Source organism: Pinus tabuliformis, chromosome 6 (genome assembly GCF_031772625.1).
Source record: "Pinus tabuliformis cultivar Carrire ecotype Pingquan chromosome 6, CPIR1, whole genome shotgun sequence".
In the NCBI taxonomy this organism is placed as follows: domain Eukaryota; kingdom Viridiplantae; phylum Streptophyta; class Pinopsida; order Pinales; family Pinaceae; genus Pinus; species Pinus tabuliformis.
The window spans coordinates 323,073,627-323,093,759 of NC_142292.1; the positions used below are offsets into that span (position 1 = coordinate 323,073,627).

The 20,133-nt window shown below is 40.3% G+C and overlaps 1 protein-coding gene across 1 annotated transcript in view; it reads left to right on the plus strand.

Annotated features, from left to right (window-relative positions):
• LOC149258602 (transducin family protein / WD-40 repeat family protein) overlaps positions 1-20,133 on the plus strand; it is a 64,289-nt gene that overhangs the window by 12,330 nt on the left and 31,826 nt on the right. The gene's annotated exons all lie outside the window — the stretch shown is intronic.

The window sequence follows — 20,133 nt, forward strand, 5'->3', positions numbered from 1 at the left end:
CTTGCCTTTGATAACTAATTTCACAGTCAAACTCGCTAAGTGTAGCCAACCACCTAGCTCGTCTTGTGTTCAACGTAGGTTGATCAAATAAATATTTGAGCTCACCATGATCTGTCATGGGTGTGAATTTTCTGCTGATGAGATAATGGCTCCACATCTTCAATGCATGAATAATGACAACTAACTCTAGATCACGAGTCACATAATTTACCTCATGCCCATTTAATTTCTGCGACTCATAGCAAACCACTTGACCTTCCTGCATCAAGACTCCACCGAGTCCTTCCTTGTAGGCATCTTTGCATACTACAAAATCTTTATCCGGATTTACAATCCTCAACACGGGTGCATTACTTAGCAACTGCTTTAATTGATTGAAGCTTTGTTGCACATTTAACTGTCCACTCAAACCTCTTTCCTTTCCTTTGCAAGGATGTAATGGGGTGGCCTATCTTGGAGAAGTTCTTGATGAATCTCCTGTAGTAGCTTGTTAATCCCATGAATGATCTGACCTCATTCACATTCTTTGGTGTTGGCCATTCCATGATAGCCTTAATCTTCTTTGGGTCAACTGCTACTCTCTCCCTTGAGACAATATGCCCCAAGTAATGAATTTGTGATTGGAAGAAATTGCATTTACTAAGCTTTGCATAAAGCTTATGCTTTCTTAGCAATTGCAATACTGCTGCCAAATGCTCTTTGTGCTCCTCCTTGGTCCTTGAATAAACCAAAATGTCATCCACGAAGACTATGACAAACTTATCCAAATAAGGGTGCAATACATTGTTTATAAGGCACATAAAGGTTGCAGGTGCATCAGTAAGTACGAAGGGTACCACTACAAGTTCGTAGTGCCCGTATCTTGTCCTGAAAGCAATTTTATGGATATCTTCTTCTTTGATGCGCACCTGATGATACCCAAACCTTAAATCGATCTTGGAGAACACTGCTGCTCCCCTTAGTTGGTCAAACAAGTCATCAATTCGTGGCAACAGATACCGATGGTTACTTTATTTAACTGTTTGTAATCAATACATAGTGGAACCGTCCCATCCTTCTTCACAAATAATCTTGGGGCTCCACAAGATGAAACACTTGGCCGTATGTAGCCTTTATTAAGCATGTCTTTCAACTGCAATTTTAACTCCAGTAGCTCCGACGTACTCATTCGACATGGTTCTTTGGATGCTAGTGCTGCTCCAGGCACCAATTCAATAGAGAAATTGACTTCCCTATGACGAGGTAAACCAACTATATTTGTGGGAAACACATCCTTATATTGCTGAAGCGCTGAATATTTTTTCAATATTTCAATTTTTCTTGCCCAACGCTGTCACCAGCTTCCTTATCACTGGATATTTACACAAATAATTTACAACCCTTCTGACAACCGCGTTTAGCCTGCATTGCTGTGATTAGTCTAATTGAAATTGGTTTTTTTTGCCTTGTAATATTTTCCTTTTCCCAGCATCATCCAAGCATTCAATTGCTTTTTCAAAACAATCCACTTTGGTTCTATGCATGTACAACCAATCCATGCCCAATATTATGCTATACTCACCCAATGCCAACAAATTTAAATGTGTTGTTGTTGCATGCCACTGAGTTCAAATGCACGCATTTTCACCCAATGATTGACTTTTCTCTTTGTCCCGGTTGCCAATTGAACTAACCATGGCTCTGTGTGCAATTCCTTAGTCAATTTGCATCTTTCCACAAGCTTTGGGCTGACATAGTTGTAGTTAGAACCAGAGTCAATTAAAATGAAAATAAATTGATCACACAACTTACCTTCCATTTCGGTGATGGATGCTTGGTGGTTTGCTTGGCGATTGTCCATGACTGCATAAATTTTGGGCAAGCTCTGAGCTACGCCTCCATTGTATGAGCTTCTTGGGCACTTTAAATCTTAGGCCCCATGTTCCTTTGATGTTGGCAGTCTCTTTTATGGTGCTTTTCACCAAACATCCAACATTTCAATTGCTCTGTTGTCTCGACTGTGGGCTGTGGGCTGGTGTGCATTGCCTTTGGAAACCAGACCAATTTTCGGCTGAGATCAATTTGCTTTATCTGGGAGTATGCCTTACTTTACTGCCATGATTTTCTTAGCCCATTTCTTTTTATTTCCAGTGTTTCTCTTGTTGAAATATGTAACAAGGTTCGGTCTTCATAAATATGAAATGTACTCTTCATTCTTGTATATTGTAAAAAGAAAGAAAAATTATTATTGTTATTTTTTGTAGCATGGGTTTCATGCTCAAGGTCATTTAATTTAGAGGTTAAGCATGTTAAATCATGCAACTAGGATCAAATTCCACTTTGGACAACTCATTTGTTGGAGATAATTGTTGCATTAAATTCCTCTTTTTGAGAGGACCAAAATCGACCGAAGGATCACTCAAATCGAACAAGGAGAAGTGTGTTTTTGAATTAAAACCCATTAATGTGCAAATTATCAAGGTCGGCTTCAACATCATGTAAGCTCATGAAGCCCAAACGACATGTCTTTTCACCCTCATCGATTCATATAAATACAAGAGACCTTCATCCTCATTTGGCACTTCATCATCACACAACATATCTTCTCTCTCTTCTTTCTGTTGGTTCGTACTACTCAGATTTCGATGGACTGCTCTCACACGTGCGAAGGACAAAAGACACTTTTGATTTGGCCGAGTTGCAGGGCGTTGACCAAGGTGAAGTTGACCTCATTTGATTGCGTTTTGGGGTGGAAAAGTTAGATTTTTATAGGCCACATTGTACGGCACACAAAACGAGAAATTTTGAGCATTTTGATTGGTGTGAATTTCTGGTTTGATCGCAGAAAATTGCAGACTGTGACATCAGACTTTCAACCTCTTGACCGAGTTTGACTGAGGTTTTGAGCACTGTTTTGGGAAGATTTTGACCAACATTTAAGGCCGAGTTTGATTGAACTTTCAACCTCTTTTGACTGAGTTTGATTGAGGTTTTGAGGACTGTTTTGGGAAGATTTTGACCAACAATTAAGGCTGAGTTTGATTGAAGTAAACCGAGCTCCTAAAGGACTATGTTGATTGTTGACTGTAGACTGGTTAGGGCCGAGTGCGCTGCTATTGACTTGGGCAGACTACAGGGAGATCAAATTTGACCTTTGTTGACTTCATCTCTTTGTCTCTGGTTTGGATAGTTGTTTTGATATTGGATATTGGCTAGTCAAAGTTTGACTTTGACTCTTGGATGATGTACTCTCTTTGCTGAACTTTTGAAGACAATCTAATAGAAGAAGATTCACAAGGGTTTTCCCCGTAGTGGGGTTTTTCTTTATTCTATCTACTATTGCTCTACTATCATTGGTTAAATTGAAGAAGTGGAAATTGTTAAATTGGATGCTATTGGATATTGCTGAAGCAATAGTAACACAGAACAAACTGATGTAAATTTAACAAAGCACCCGTTGAGTGCTTCTAGGGTTTGTCATGGAGTCATTGTCATATGAGAAGACCCCATTTGGCATATTGTAACATGTCAAAATAATATTTTTTGTATTTAAAGTGTCAAAATACCCCTCGAAGAAGTCGATCTCATTAGGGCATGTTGTCCTCCTTGAAAGCCTATATATAGGAGAGAACTCGACCTCTTATGGACACTCACTCATTCCTCATCATCCAAGTGAAGAAGAGGCAGAAGAAAGGCAAGCGAAGAAGGATAGAAGGAAGAAGGACGAAGTTTGTGGGTTAATTCTCTCTCTCTCTCTCTCACATGTTTGAAGATAAGGCTAGGGTTTTGCAGCTACAAGGTCGAAATTGTCAAGTTGCAGAAAGAAGGTCGAAAAAAGGACTTTTAGGTCACCTACTAGCCCTAGAAGGAGAAGCAACCCAAGCGAAGGAGCAAGGAAGCCTTGGAAGCCCTAATTTCACTCACATGTGTGGACGCAACAACTGTCGCAGGGGCTGAAAATTTCAAACCTACAGTGGAGGCCGAGATTCTATAGTTGGGTTTTGAAATTGTGTAGCTGGAAGAGATTTGACTGGGTTTGACTTGGATAGAATAAGCACATCATCAAGAAGGTCTTGCTTGGTCTTGGTCTAGAGGTCTTGAAATTTGTCATTTGAAGAATCTATAAAAAGAGGATATTTGTGGGTTTTCCTCTCAAGAGGAGAGGTTTTGGGCTTGGCTTGCAACCTACATCTTGTGTTCTTGTGTACGATTGATCTTCATGTTTTTGGTAGCTATTTGATGATAAGAACAACATAATAATAAGTGAAGAAGCTAATAATCAAGAAAAAGTAAAAATACATCATAAGTAGTTTTCAAGTATAAGAGAAATCATCCTAATTATAGCCCTATTGATTTCTCAACAACTCTTTGCTCTCCAGTCAACTTTGATCTTCGGCCTACACTTTGCCTGCTCTTAGCAATATTTCAGTTTCTGAGTGGCAATTAAGGTTTGAGATTCCAACAGTTATATTCGGTCTTTGAATATCATAGGCAACCCACTGATGAACCTTTGAATCTTGGCCTTCTCATCTCGAAGATATGGCACATATCTTAACAATTCCAGAAACTTGGTGACATACTCATTGTTCGTCAGTTGTCCCATCTTAAGTTCATAGAATTCTTTTGCTCTGCTGTCATAGTATCGCTCTGATAAACACTGATTTTTGAAGAGCATTTCAAATTCACAACAGACCAACTCCTCTTCAATGATACCTTTGACATTCTTCCGATCTTCCCACCATACGTTTGCCTTCCCCTTCAAGCTGTAGGTGGCAATCTTGGTTTTCATGTTTTCAAAATAATCCTGGATTTCGAAAAATTTCTTCATGCCATGCAACCAGGCTTTTGCATCTTCAAATTTCTTCATATCTCCATCAAATGTGGGCGGCGTGGCATTATTAAATTCCTCTAGCATATAATCTCTCTCTCTCCTTCTCTAATGATGATGATGAGAGTGATGATGGTGCCTCCTGGTAGTAGAGCTAGAATATCCACCAAATTGATTCACATAAGTGCTGGTTCTTCCTTCTAGGATACTTAGTGGTACGTTTCCCTTCACAGTGTCTTCAGTCTCCTGCTTATACCTCTTCTTGGACCTGCCACCATTTGGTCCATTTGTTTTCTCTTCTGATTCCGGAAGGCTTCTCTTGCCCCTGTGACTAGTTTCCAACTCATGCTGATTTTGTCTTTGTAAATTCGAGAGGCTTTGCAAGATAATTGGATTGATTTCAGCTTGCTTCTTTTGAGCTCTTATCAATCGTTCGTTGTCTGCCTTAAAACTTCTGACCTCTGCCCTTAGGCTCCTCAAGGTATCCATCCAATTAGGAGAGACAACGACACCAAAACCGCAACCCTAGAAAGTCCATGCTGGTCAACGCTAGTCAAAGATACCATCTGCAGCTTCTGCGTCCTCTTTCCTGCGTCCTTCTGCATCCTCTTTACTACGTCCTTTTGCGTCCTCCTTCCTTGTCCTTCTGCGACCTCCTTCTTCCCACGTGTGAGCTGGTCCTTGTGTGTAAACCCAATCAACAAAGTAGAGTGAAGAATGTGAGAGATGAGATGAGTGAATAATGCCTCAATCTATCTTGTATTTATATGAAACGTTGAGCATGTGTGCCACATATTTAGCTGCTAGCCGACCTTGACAATTTGTCAAGTAAATACAAATAAATTCATATCTCCATAAATACTTGTTGGAATCGGATGATCGTTAGATCAATCCTACACTTCTTGACGAGAGGAATCCAAGAAAAATATCCGCTGCCATGAATAAGATGACCCACATGGAGTTTGGCCCTAGTTGCGAATTTTAACACTCCCTCTCAACTAGGGAGAACTCCATCTGACTGTCGGTACTATCTTTGCGATCAAATGCACTGCCCTGCACTGCTCGGCTCTGCTCTCCTCTGCTGAACTATGAAGAAGAAGGAATGATCTAGGATGTATCATACCATCCTCCACTGACCCGAAGTCAGTCCTAGAGAGTGCGTCATACCACTCTTACTGATCCCAGGTCAGTGCCAAAAGAGTGTCTCAAACCACTCTAACTGATCCCAGATCAATGGAGGTCATCCTAGCATAGGGAGTACGGTAGATACAATGATGCATCCATCGATAGTACTACTATGGTCCCTAACCCCATTTCCCTGCTCATTGTCCAGATGAGAGGTACTTCCCATGAGTCCCAAACTGCATGGGTAGGATGTGAGAACCACTCATCCTGTCCCAAAGTCGCCCCTTGGAGCTCCCAGAGCTCAATGCATGCATCATGCAGGACCCTCATAAGAGGGTCTCTCAACGACTCCAAGTCATTCTCAGAAAGTCAAGAATTTGACCTTTCCCAGTGGCTTCGTCAGAATGCCGACGACCTAATCATCTGTACTGATATGTTGGAGCCTTATTGCTCCCCGCTGTACCATATCCTAGATAAAGTGGTACCTGATATCGATACGTTTGGAGCGATCATGAAATACGAGATTCCCTGATAAACGAATCCCACTCTGGTTGTCACACAGGATCACGGTAGTATCCAATGTAAATCCAAACAACTCATTGAACAGCTTCCGCAACCAGACAACCTCACAAGAGGCCATACTCACAACAATGTACTCTGCCTCAGTGATGCTCAAAGCCATCGACTTCTGCTTCCTACTCATGCAGGATATCGAGGCAGATCCCAAAGAGAAACAACACCCGGAAGTGCTCTTTCGGTCCACCACATTGCCTGCCCAATCAGCATCGGTATATCCATGTAGTCTCACATCTCCAACAATGTATCTCAACCCATGAGTGATTGTGCCACGCAGATATCTCAACAGATTCTTGGCACCAATCCAATGTGTGTGGTGAGGCTCAACCATATGTTGACTCAACGTGTTGACTGCAAAACATATAATCGGACGGGAGTTCACCAAGAACACCAATGCTCCGATGAGTTGACGATACTCGGTAGCATTTTGCAAAACAGGTCCGACAACACTACCGCTTAACTTCTTGAAGTCAAGCTCCATCGAGGTAGTCACGAGCTTGCAGTCCACCATACTGAATTTCTCCAATATCTTCACCACATATTTTTCTTAAGATAGGAAAATCTCCCTTGGCTTCTGCCAGACTTCCAGTCCTAGGAAATAATGCATCAGCCCTAGGTCCTTCATCTCAAACTCGAAAGCCAACTCCCTCTTGCATTTGTGAATGAGAGGGTTTGCACCTATCAAAAAGTGGTCGTCAACGTACAACACTAGTATGAGAGGTTTATCATCTTCAACCTTAAAGTAAAGGTTAGGGTCAGCTTCACTCCTAGTGAATCCCAACTTCATCAAGTAGCTATCGATCCTCTCATACCAAGCTCGGGGTGCTTGCTTCAGCCCATAGAGGGCTTTCTTCAACCTGCACACGTGAGATTCTCGATCATGAATCTCAAATCCTTCGGGTTGTTCCACATAGACTTCCTCTTTGATCGAACCATGCAAGAATGCGGTCTTGACATCCATCTGATGTAGGTTCCATCCTTGCGAAGCAGTAAGGGATATGATTGAGCGGATGGTGGTGTATCGGGCAACAGGTGCAAATATCTCGTCATAGTCTATACCTTCCTTTTGAGAGAAGCCACGAGCGACAAAACGAGCCTTATACTTTTCAGCACTTCCATCAGCTCCATGCTTTATCTTGTAAAGCCATTTCGAAGTGACAACAGTTTTGTCCAGGGGTTTAGGGACCACATCCCAGATATCGTTCTTCATGATGGACTCGTATTCCTCAGTCATAACATCCTTCCATACTTGATGCTTCACGGCTTCTGCAAAAGATGAGGGCTCATTTTGAATGATCGTGCTCATAATGGTAAAGTATCCATGATACCTGGTCAGCTTCTTACTTTCCCGGAAAGTCCCTCTGGGGGCAATGTGTCCTTTAGCATCATCAAGTGCCCCCCTAAGCCATGAGGGCCTCTTCCTAGAAGAGGAAGGCTCTTGCGGAGGGGGATCAATAGGGTCCATAGGTTCTTCCACTTCGAGCATCGTTTCATCTTGCTTTTCCTCCAATTTGCTGGTGTCAGCTTCTCCAGATTTCCTTAGTATAGGAAGATTGTCAACTTTGCTAAGAGCCATATCTTCGTCAAAGGTGACATCATGACTAATCAAGACTTCCCTTTGACCAACCACATAGATTCTATAGCCCTTAGTATTTTCGCTATAGCCCACGAAGATTCCCTTCTTTCCAGATGCACCCAATTTATTCCTTTTCTCTTTCGGCACATGAAAATAAACAAGACTTCCAAAAATTCTAAAATGAGATACATCAGGTTTCTTACCAGTGAACATCTCTTCGAGAGTCTTAGAATCCAATGCTTGATGAGGGCATCAATTTTGAACATATACGACGGTATTTGCAGTTTCGGCCCATAGAAACTTTGGAAGACTTTGATCATGGAGCATGGAACGAACAACTTCCAAAATTGTACGGTTCTTCCTTTCTGCCACACCATTCGGCTAAGGAGTCTATGGTGTTGTGGTCTCCCACTTAATGCCAGCTTCTTTGCAAAAGTCATGGAACTTATTGGATTCATACTCGGTCCCATTATCAGTCCTTAAGATCTTGATCTTCTTCTCAGTTTGATTCTCGATCAAGGCTTTGAAGTGACGGAACCAGGAGAACACTTCATCCTTCTTTTTCAAGAAGTATATCCAAGTCTTGCGAGAATAATCATTTGTAAAAGTGAGGTAATATAAATATCCTCCCAAGGAGTTCACAGGCATCATACCAGATATGTCAGAGTGAACCAATTGCAATATACCGGAGGTCTTGCTATGGCTTGAGGGGAATGGTCCCGTTTTGAATTTTCCTTCGGCACACCCTGGACATACACCTTCTTGCTCTACTTTAAACTCGGGCATCCTTGTCACCATTTGTCTCACATCGGGTAGAGCTTTATAATGAAGGTGAGCAAACCTCCAGTGCCATAGTTTGGACTGAAGAGATGTGTCACAAGACATGACACCCAACGGACTTCCTCCGACTTGATATAAAGAGTCAACTTGAAACCCAAGAGTGAAAGCATCTTTAAAATTCTTTTTCCATACACGTACCTTGCCATCGATGAAGGCCACCTTGTAGCCTTTGTCTTCCATTGCCGAAATGGACACCAGGTTCTTCTTGAGATCAGGTACATATAGAACTTCTTGCAAATGAATTGTGTTACCCTGATTCAATTGAAGGGAAACATTCCCTACGCCTTTCACGAGATATTTGGAGTTGTCTTTAAGAATAATTTCTAGGTTGGTCTCCTTCTCTATTAGATTAGAGAGAGCTTTTTTGTAACAGTGGAGTGCCTTGAGGCACCGCTATCAATAAGCCAATTACCCAACGAGTTCGGAGGAGTAGTAGAGAGGGCCGATATCATATAATATTCATCTTGCTTATTGTTAACAACATTAGATTCATACCTGGAGTTTCTTGCCTTCTTGGAGAGTCGACCACTTCCTTGATTTCCGACATTCCTCTTTCCTTTGCCATTGAACCTGCCCTTCCTCTGATTGTTGTTGGAATTGCCTCTAGAGTGATTTTGATCATCGTCATGAGATGTGTCCTTTCTATCAGGACACTCCCTTGCATAGTGGCCAATTTTGTTGCAAATGAAACATCTTTCTTTCCTTCCACCTTTTGGTCCAACCGTTCCCTTAGATTTTGACCCGGAATTATTTCTCCTTTTAGCATGAGAGGAGAAAGCAGCGGGATTGCCTCTAAATGCATGCATTTCCCGCTCTTCCATCCTTGTCTCTTCTTGAATGCATCTCGCCATCAGTTCCTCAAATCCTGGAATTACATTATTGTTGAGAAGGGTGGTTCTAAATACATACCATTCGGATGGGAGCCCTCCAAGAGTTGTAATGGTTAGTTCCCTGTCAGGAATGAATTCCCCAATCGATAGGAGATCATTCTTGATCTTGGTGATCCTTAAGAAGTAGGCTTGCATATTCTCATCTTTGCCCTTCTTAATTTCCTTAAGCTTATTCTTAAGGAACAAAACTTGATTTGCATCACTAATTTTAAACAGGCTTACCAGTCTATTGTAGATTTCCTTGGAGGTGTTCAACTCGGAAACGTAAGCCACCAGGTGCTCGTCGATAGAGTCTCGGATGATCTTCTTTGCTTTGACTTCTCCCTTGGTCCACTTGTTCCTTGCAACAACTGATGCATTTGATGGAGGCTCAATGATTCTGCCTCTCACATGGTCCAACACTTCCTGCTCTTCCAATGTCAGATCGAGAGACATCTTCCATCCGTGATAGTTAGACTTTTCACGGAGCTTATCTTTGGTGGGGAAGTGTGATGAACCATGGAGACCTTTTCCAACAATCTTCGGTGATTGCTCTTGCTCTTGCTCTTGCTTGGGCTTTGTCTTCAACTCAGCTTTGATACCATGTTAATTTATGGTATGTTCTATGCTTAGAGCAGTTTACTTCAAATTCTTCTTATTAGCCACTGTTTAGCAATCACATTAACATAAAGTAAAATGCTGATAGAACATTAATAGATCAACAGAAAACAAGCCAAGACAAGAGACACCAGATGTGGTGGCTAGCCAGGGACAAACCCCAACGTGGGGAAACCCTTTGGTCAAATCTTCTATAATCTTCAATAGTTCAACAGAGAGAGAAATAGTACAAATACATAAATCTATAATTTTATGATAGCGACAGGGAACCCTAACCAACAAAGTCAAAGCTGGTCAAACAAGATAGAATTGACCTCCAATTTGCTTGGTCAATATCCTAGTCAACTCGACCTCCAACAACGAGAAGAGGCAGCCCAAAAATAGTCTGAAAAACTCAGTCAAATGCAGTCAATTGAAGTCAACCTGTTGCCAGCAATTAGGGCAGTGAACGCTGGTCAAACTTGAGGTCAAAATGCCTCGGTTTGCGTGCCAAAATTTGCGGCCTGCCTAGGAGAGACAACCACACCAAAACCGCAGCCCTAAAAAGTCCAAGTTGGTCAAAGATACCATCTGCAACTTTCGCGTCCTCTTTTTTGCATCCTTTTGCGTCTTCCTTCCTTGTCCTTCTGCGTCCTCCTTCCCACATGTGAGCTGGTCCTTGTGTGTAAACCCAATCAACAAAGGAGAGTGAAGACTGTGAGAGATGAGATGAGTGAATAATGCCTCAACTTATCTTGTATTTATATGAAACGTTGAGCATGTGTGCCGCATATTTAGCTCTTGGCCGACCTTGACAATTTGTCAATTAAATACAAATAAATTCATATCTCCATAAATACTTGTTGTAATCGGATGATCGTTAGATCAATCCTACACCTCTCGACGAGAGGAATCCAAGAAAAATATCAACGACCATAAATAAGATGATCCACATGGAGTTTGGCCCTAGTTGCCAATTTTTAACACTTCCAACTCGAAATTCCTAAGTTAACTAAGTCCACTTAACTTAGTTAACTATTACAAGTTGCTATGAGAAAATAATTACAATTTTAATTCTCAATTTAATTCAAGGACAAATTAAATTAGGATTTTTAGATGTTGTTTTTAACATTTCTTGTTGCTATTTTCAACAAAATAGTAACACAAACTCTCAAAATAAGCAGCTTTGGAATCCATTCACCAATATGTCGTTTTCAAATCAATACCCTTTTTTCGCTCCACCATTAGCGACATATCAACGAAGAGCAAAAATCGAGCTACCCAAATTTGACGGTAACGAAAAATGCAGCGTTGCTTGGCTCAATAAAGCAGAGGAATATTTCGAGATTTATGATATTGACAATGGTGACGAAAATATTAGGTATGCTTCCATGAAAATGGAAGGTGAAGCATATAATTGGTATATGTGGTGGAAGAAGACGACACTTGCTATCAGTTGGAGAAAATTTAAGGATGCGTTCTTTAAAAGGTTCCAAGGTGTCAAGGAAGAAGAGTTCTTTTCAACACTCACTAGATTGCGACAAAAAGGAGATGTGGATGAATACACTCAAGAATGGGAGACTTTAGCAACACGAGTACCTGGATTATCAGAAACTCGTCTAATCCAATCATACACCTCCGGACTTAAAACCCATCTACGAGCAGAACTTGAGCTTCATGACATTACGTCGATAGAAGTAGCAAGACAAAAAGCAAAAGCTGCTGAAAAGAAATTTGAAAAGATGCTGTGGTCAAAGGCTGAAAAAGTATATTCGAGACAAAGATTTCCCCAGTTTGCAAATATGGATAACACAAAATATGTTCCACCACATCTTCGTGAAGGAGAAAAATCTAAGGTGGAAATGCGAAGGATGAAAGAGGGCAAGTACAAACGCTGTGGCGAAAAGTGGGACCCTAAACATAGGTGTGCTAGAAGAAAAGAGACCAAGAATCTGTATAACTGTGAAGCAACTAATGATTCAGACAGTGATGAATCAGACGTAGAAGACATCAAAGATGCCCCAGAATTCTCTCCAGAACTAGATGACGAAAGCATTGCACAAGTGTCACTATCTACTATGACAGGGATATCACAACCCCAAATATTAAAATTAAAAGGACATATCAAGAAGAACAATGCAATGGTTCTCATTGACGCCGGTAGCACCCACAATTTTTTGGACTAATTACCCTTCTCAGTCTTTGGAATCTGTGCCCCATACTCAACCCATATTTCTTTTATAAAAGCATTTACATTGCATACATGGGGTTAAGGAATTGGGTTGTTATAATCTCATCAAGTTGCATCAACAATTTTTCAAAATTTGGAATTGGAATGATTTTTTTACAATTGAATGGCCTTTGTTTGTCTTAAGTTCTATATATAGTAAATACACATTTTCAGCGGTCTAACATTGATACTTGCACCCAACACTTGGGAACATGTTTTAGATGTGGGCTTCACAGTGTGGATATCAAGTATGTCTCATAAGTACCCGATACATTGAGTACATGAGGGTGCACATGTGGGTATGCCCATGAGTAATGTTTAGAGGTACCCAACTTTGCCACCCTTTTTCTATGATAATTTTTTTTAAACCCTGAAGGCTAATTACTGGTTTCATGCCCTTATCTACCCCCACCATCATGCATAAACTCTGAATAAGCACAAAAATAAATGAAAATGATCAGTTGCTAGTTTCAGCCCATAAATTTGGTGTTGGGTAGATTGGTGGTTTGGTAGCTGGTAACTCATAGCAACAATGGATTTATGGTGTGTTTTCATTGGATTTGACTTTGAATAATGATTGTTATGTATCATCCTTCATCTATGATATATTTTTAAAATTTAAAGTTTTATGCATTAATATATTTTTAATATTTATATATTTGGGGTAGTGGTCACTTGTGCCCTACAAACATATCCTTTTTTTCTATGTGGCTCATGGACCCTGGAGATCGGTGACCGCTACGTCCACAAAATATTTTTACCAAGCAGATCCACATGAAGGGATGATTTCCTGCTAGCTCAACCACAGAGCCTGACCTCGAGGGTGTTGAGAGAATTGAACCTGTGATCTCTCAATAGCAAGGGTGCTTTAACTACTGGAACTCGACCAATTGAGCTAACCCTCGGTGATTGATTTTTTTTGTCATTGGGTACTGCCCGGGGAAGAAAGTGTATGTGTCTCCATGGACCCCTAACTCCACATGCTTGAAACCTGGTATTAAATAGATTTCTAGGCTTAGCACATTTTGTACGCAAACTGTCTTGGAGCTAGATTGAGCAACTCTTTGGTTGGTGCTTTGAGCTTATATTTCCATATCTCAAATATCTTCTTGTTCTTCTAAATTCCATTTTATCATGGCCAGGTTTATTACTCTTTCGATATTCCTAGTCATGATCATATTTTCCACCTCCTTTATCTCATAATTTTCCTCGATTCTTCTACTTCTTTGTTTGTATAAAGGTTTTTTTTCCAATAAAGAACAACTTTGTGGGATTCTCCCTCTTACGCAGAATTTTCAGATGGAGGGGGTTCAACCACTAGTTGCAAGAGCTACTAGTAACCTAATGTGGCTCTCCAGTGATCTATCTTGCATCCTTTCAATGAGTTCCACCTTGAATGATCAGGATTTTATTGGATGAGTTATCCCATTGGGATCTTTGTGGGGTGATTTACATTATATGTATTTTCTCTTGTGGATTGGATCTATTGATATTTTTTTGTTTCCAAGGAGCATTTCATTCTGAGAAGCTTTGGGTTCAACATTCATGGTTTTCTAGATTTATAAGATCTTTTCGATTTTTATTTGCATTTCAAAGTTGAAGCTCATTTTCTTATTTTTATAGCGATACTTAAGTATATGCTCCGAAATTCCTGGCTGTTACAAAAATTTACTCCTAACTATTACAATAATTCAATATGTCCTCAACCTTTGGCTAGATTTAATATCACTTTCTCAAGTCTTCTTCATTGGAGATGGAAGGTTGGTTCCTTGTTTGATTCTGAACAACTATCACCTGAAGAACTAGCCTTCTACGCTTTTCCTTCCTGTTTTATTCCAATTACATATCTTTTGATTCTTCAGTGTTGGAAGACTATTTCACTCTCCGCAATCTTCCCTTTTAACTCCCCTTGACTTCAAGAAAGACTTCCCATGTCTATATTGTCAATGATGTGGTTTGTTATTACCAATTGAGCATGTAGTCTATGTGAGAATAGAGATTGGGTAATGCCAAACAAGTTGTGTTCATGAATGCTACATTGTCATGTGTTACCCATGTGGGAGCCATGTCAGCTTTGTGGGAGTTGTGTCTGCTCAGTTGGAGTTGCTATATTGTGAACTCTGAGAGAGAGATTGAGAAGTGTCATGTGTTAGCCTCGTGGGAGTCATGTCGGTTTTGTGGGAGTTGTGTCTGCTGAGTGGGTGTTGCATTGGCTGCGTGGGATTTGTCTCATTCAAAGTGTTAGTTTTAAACCCAACAATGAATTTAATGAAATTTCTGAAAATGTAAGAGCTGAACCTGAACTTTCAAAAATCATTCATCAAATATACTGAGTTTCCTAGCTGAATATTGCATCGGAAAAAACAAAGTTGAAGACACAAGCACACCATAACAGCAAAACACCAGAAATTTACCCTGGAGAAAACCTGCCAACTTATGTGTTCTTATTATGCTCAGTGAAATATTCTGAAAAGATTACAAAGAGGAGGGAAGACTTCCCTTCACTCAGCAAATCCCTGAAGACAACTGATCTGTGCCCTTCTCTCTTACTCGACCTGCTTGCATGTGCACTGTATGGAATTGTACAGGCCCGTATGGCCCCTCTGCACAGCTGAATGCATGCTGACTGAAGATGTATGCTGGCTGGAAAAAATTCTGAGGCTATTCGACCTCTCTTTCTCCCAAGATGCGCTGATCTGAAAACCCTAGGCGCTGAGCTGAACACACTTTCCTCTGCTGAGCTGAACACACAAGCTGTCTAGTGCACACTGCATAGTGAGCCTAGTCTGTGCCCTTTTCCTCCTTTGAAGTTGATCTGGGCCCACCATCTCTACGAATGGCTGAGATCACTTCCATTTTTGACTATAGGAAAAATAAATTTTTCTCAAGTCAAAACAATGAGATTAAGTGTAAATTGTGCGGTAGGCCTCCCCGTGGGTCCCCGTACTAAATTTAGTGCACCTCTAAATTTGGCAGAACCCTTCCTCCTCTAACTCCGTTTAACACAAAGTATGTGAAGTTACTATTAATTACTCTAAATTCATTTCTTTAATATAAGAAAGCTGACAAGAGGTGCATAAAAACTATATGATTATGGCTGAAACTCCTGCAAGGCATTCGAACTTTGAACCCTCTTCAAATGAATGGCATGCTTCTCCTCATGATAGGATCTCCCCCGCGGTGATTAAAATTGAACCTTTCCCAGTGTTTTCGAGTATTTCAAACCAATGTTTTCAAAAACGGACTCGGGTTTGGAAATGGCTGAGGGTCGGCGCCGACATCGACTCTAACTCGGTATCGACTTGGCTAGTTTGATTTCAATGACTTTGTCGTTGTAAAAAATACATTAAATATTTCTTTTATGAAAAACATAATTTTAAAGATTTTCATTCATGTTTGCAAACACAAAGCATTAGAATAAAGAGAGAAGACAACATATGATCAATGTAGGCTCATGAATATATCCATTATATCAAAATGGCACTCAGCACACTGTCCAATACATACATGATATAGAGATTAAAACAAAAACACATAACCAAGGAGGCTCTAAATGGCCTCTACAACAAAAGTAAACTGTAAAACATCACTAGTCACCAGTACTACTGGCTACTGCTAGAGAAGCCAACATCATCTGGCTCAGACTCTGAATCAGAGTCAGACAAGGAAACCCATGGCTCCTCCTCCTCATCACCATCTCCAACTGCAATTGTAGAAGTAGTAGCACTAGCAGGCGCAGCAACTGCACGCTGAGATAGACGAGATATGCGCTTCCGTCGTGGCTTAGTAGAGGAAGTGCCTGCAACTGGAGGACTTGGGGCTGGGCCTGGTACAAGTGGATCTGCATTCAACTGAACATTATGTTCAACTAATGCCTCCATATGTAAATCCAAATCAAGACCAATATCCTCATCAAAATCAAACTCTGCTGGATGACTCTCCACTACCCAATCTGATGCTGGATCAATATCTTCCAACACAATGGGATTTGTATCAGGTCTTTTGTTCAACAATTGGTTGCATCTTAGTCGGAGGTTGTATTGGACATAAACTAGATCATTTAACCGTTTTTGTACCAAATTGTTTCTCTTCTTTGTGTGAATCTTCTCAAAGATAGACCAATTGCGCTCACACCTAGTGGCACTGCAAGTTTGACTCAAAATACAAATTGCAAACTTCTGCAATTGAGGACAATGGCTACCAAAAGCCTCCCACCATTGTGCTGCAAAAAACATAGTAGTGTAATGAGTTAGCTCAACAAATTTTATCCAACTTTCAAATTATAAACAATCTAACAAAATAAGAATTTGAAAATTGAAATTTTTGTTTACCTTGCTCATCTGCTTCCCTTGCAATCCTTGCTAGGTTCTTGCCAAAGGTATATGTGGCTCTGCTGAAACAAGTGATCTGTCGGTGTATCTCTAGCTGATCACTCTCCTTAGGGATCATGTAGTCAATGCAGTCAATCAATCCATCTCTAACCTCCCCAGTCAAAGCGCCTGCCTCCAAAGCTTTATAATGATACCTTGGATTCAAAAAATACCCATTTGCATGTATAGGGCGATGGAGTTGATTTTTCCATCTTTTATCAATGATTTCCCAAATGGGCCCATACTTAGCCACTCTATCCTTGTATACTGCATTTATTTGCTCGTTTGCTTGATCCATAGCCTCATAAATGGAGCCCATAGCCAATCTGTCCCCATCCACCAACCGCAACACCTTAACCAGTGGCTCAACAACCTTCACAATCTCTGCTGCCTTTTTCCAAAATATTTCTTCATTAACTTTTTTTTTTCACATCTTTGCCATCCTGTTTGCGAGACCATTGGCATTCATTACATTCATCACTGGAAAACACCCTTTGCAAGTTTCTATGTTGGGAAAGCATAGATTGCAATGTCAAAAAATGAGTTGCAAATCTAGTGATGGGAGGCCTAGTAATATCTCTGCCCCCTGTGTGTTTCCTCATCAGGCTCAAAATCCATGAGTGATTGTAGATATTTTTTTTTATGCTTTTAGTATGCTCTGCAGTGTTCTTGATCCAATCTATTTTAATTTGTGCCCTTCAAGCATGAGGTCTATGCAATGTGCAACACATGGGGTCCAAAAGATGGTTGTGTTTTTCCTCTAACATTTTACCAGCAATAACATAGTTAGAGGCATTATTTGTGATGATTTAAACAACATTAGCCACCCCCACCTCTTCAACAACCTCATCCAAAAGTTGAAACAACAAGTGTGCATCTTTCACCCTATCAGATGCATCAACTGATTTTTGAAACATGGTTCCTTGTGGGCAAAAGATAAGAAAGTTTATGATGGTACGGTTCCTTTGATCAGTGCATCCATCTGACATGATGGTACATCTTGTTTTTACCCATGAGCTTTTGAAATCTTTCAAATATTCATCAATGGAGGAAACTTTTTTTCGTAAAAGAGATCCCCTTAACTCATGCAAAGTAGGGCCTTTGAAGCCCTTTCCAGTGGCAAATATGGCATCAAACATAGGTTCATATTATGGAGAAGGAGAAGCATTGAAGGGGATATCAGAATCATACAACCATCTAGCTATGTAATCGCAGGTAGTCTTTCTCAATTCTTTTTTCCAGTGGTCATCTAAAGTGGGCTGCATATGACATCTATTAGCTTGAGGACCATGTGCATCTATTGTAGAGGAGGGTGTGAAATAACTTTTGATATCACCCCTTTCTTTCATTTTACCCTTACCCTTTTCTTGCGTAGACTCCAAAGAGAGAGGAACATAGCAAAAGGGGTTGGATGCATTAGTGCAAGGGATAGATGAAGAGCCCTCATAATCAAAATTGGGGTTGGAAGCCATCATTGTTGTATACTCTTCCTCCAATTTCAGCCTCTATTTCTTTATTCCTAGCTTTTTCTTGCTCAAACTTCTCAAAGTTATTTAGCAACTCCTTCCTAATCTCCCCAATTTGTTCTGATGGTGCTTCACATGGAGTAATTTGGCTTCTAATACCAGCCAAGTGTTGTTTCAGCCTATGAATGCCCCCTCCACCCTCAATTTTTTTATGACAAAATTTGCAATGCATTTGATTATCAATCATTTCAGCATATGCCCAAGCAACATCTTTCACTCTAGGAGCCATTTTTGGATTTGGAAATGAAAGGAAAAAATCTGAAAATGAAAAGAAAAAAATAACATTGCTTCAATGTTCATTTCTTTTACAAAAAAGACTCTTTTCAATTTCCAGATTTGCCAAAAAAAAAACAAGCAAAAACAGATTTTAGAAGTGGAAAAAAATACCTCTAGGCACAAACCTCCTCCTCAATACTGCCCCAACAAACCAACTCCTCAATGCTGCTCCAATGGCTGCCCAAGAAGCTTCTCACTGCTGCTCCAATGATTGCCCAAGACTCCTCACGGCTGCTCCAAAAACAAACTCCACAACTCTTCACAAACTCCTCACAAATGCAATGAGATAGCTGTGAGGAAATGTGAGGGGGTTGAGTAGCTTTTATAGGCTTGGGAGAGGTGAAGGGACCTCAAACAAACCTAAAACCCAATTAGAATGCAGTGAGGGGTTCGTTTTTTCCCCCAAAAAGCCAACTGGCCGTGTATCAGCGTGACTGGCTAAACTGGCTGAGTTTTCTCGGGTTCGGCTGAGCCGGCCGGTTTGTTACCGAACCGGCCGAATCGGTGACTGGCTTGGTCAGTTCGGTAACAAACCAGCCGCCAGATCAATTTCTTCACCGAGCCGAACCGGATGGGGGTTGGCTTGGACTGGCTTGGCTGTTTCAGAGCTGGCTTGACTGTTTTTTAAAACATAGGGATGAATACAAATCACGATCAAGATTCAGGGCTCAACACCCACTACTTTGCCTTTGACATCGAAAGACTAAAACCATCCCAATTCTTTTTGGCTGTCATCTGTTCATTTCTAGGGCATACCCTTCTACAACATTAAAACTATCACATAAGTTGTAACCACATGATTCTACCACTATCGGCATTTTCACCATTTTAAGTATCAATTAATGAAAGCTTGAGCCACTTTGTCTTCTCAAATCTGTGCTTTAAGTCATGTGTAATATGCACTGTCGATTGTTGTCAATATGACAATTTATCGGAATTTCTCAATGGTGGAAAATTTTCATCTAATTGTAGTCGTGATTCTCTTCTATTGAACAAAAAATGAAATTCAGGGTGTTTAGTGATGTGTGACTCTTCTGTATTTTTGTTATGACTATATAGTCAATTCAGTCACACTGCTTTTTGTTTTTCGCTCTAATTTATGCATATTTACAGCTTTCAAATAACTCATTAATTCGTCCATAAATGAAAATTACACGATTCTTTGTATGCTGTTTTTGACATTAATGAGAATATTATATTTAGTTTACAGAGTGAACGAAACAAAAATCTTGGACTATTAAAAATCGAAAATCTTTCCTTCCAGACAATATCTTGTACAACATACTAAAGAAAGAAAATAAATATGTTTCGTATAGTTTACATACTAAATAAAGAAAACAA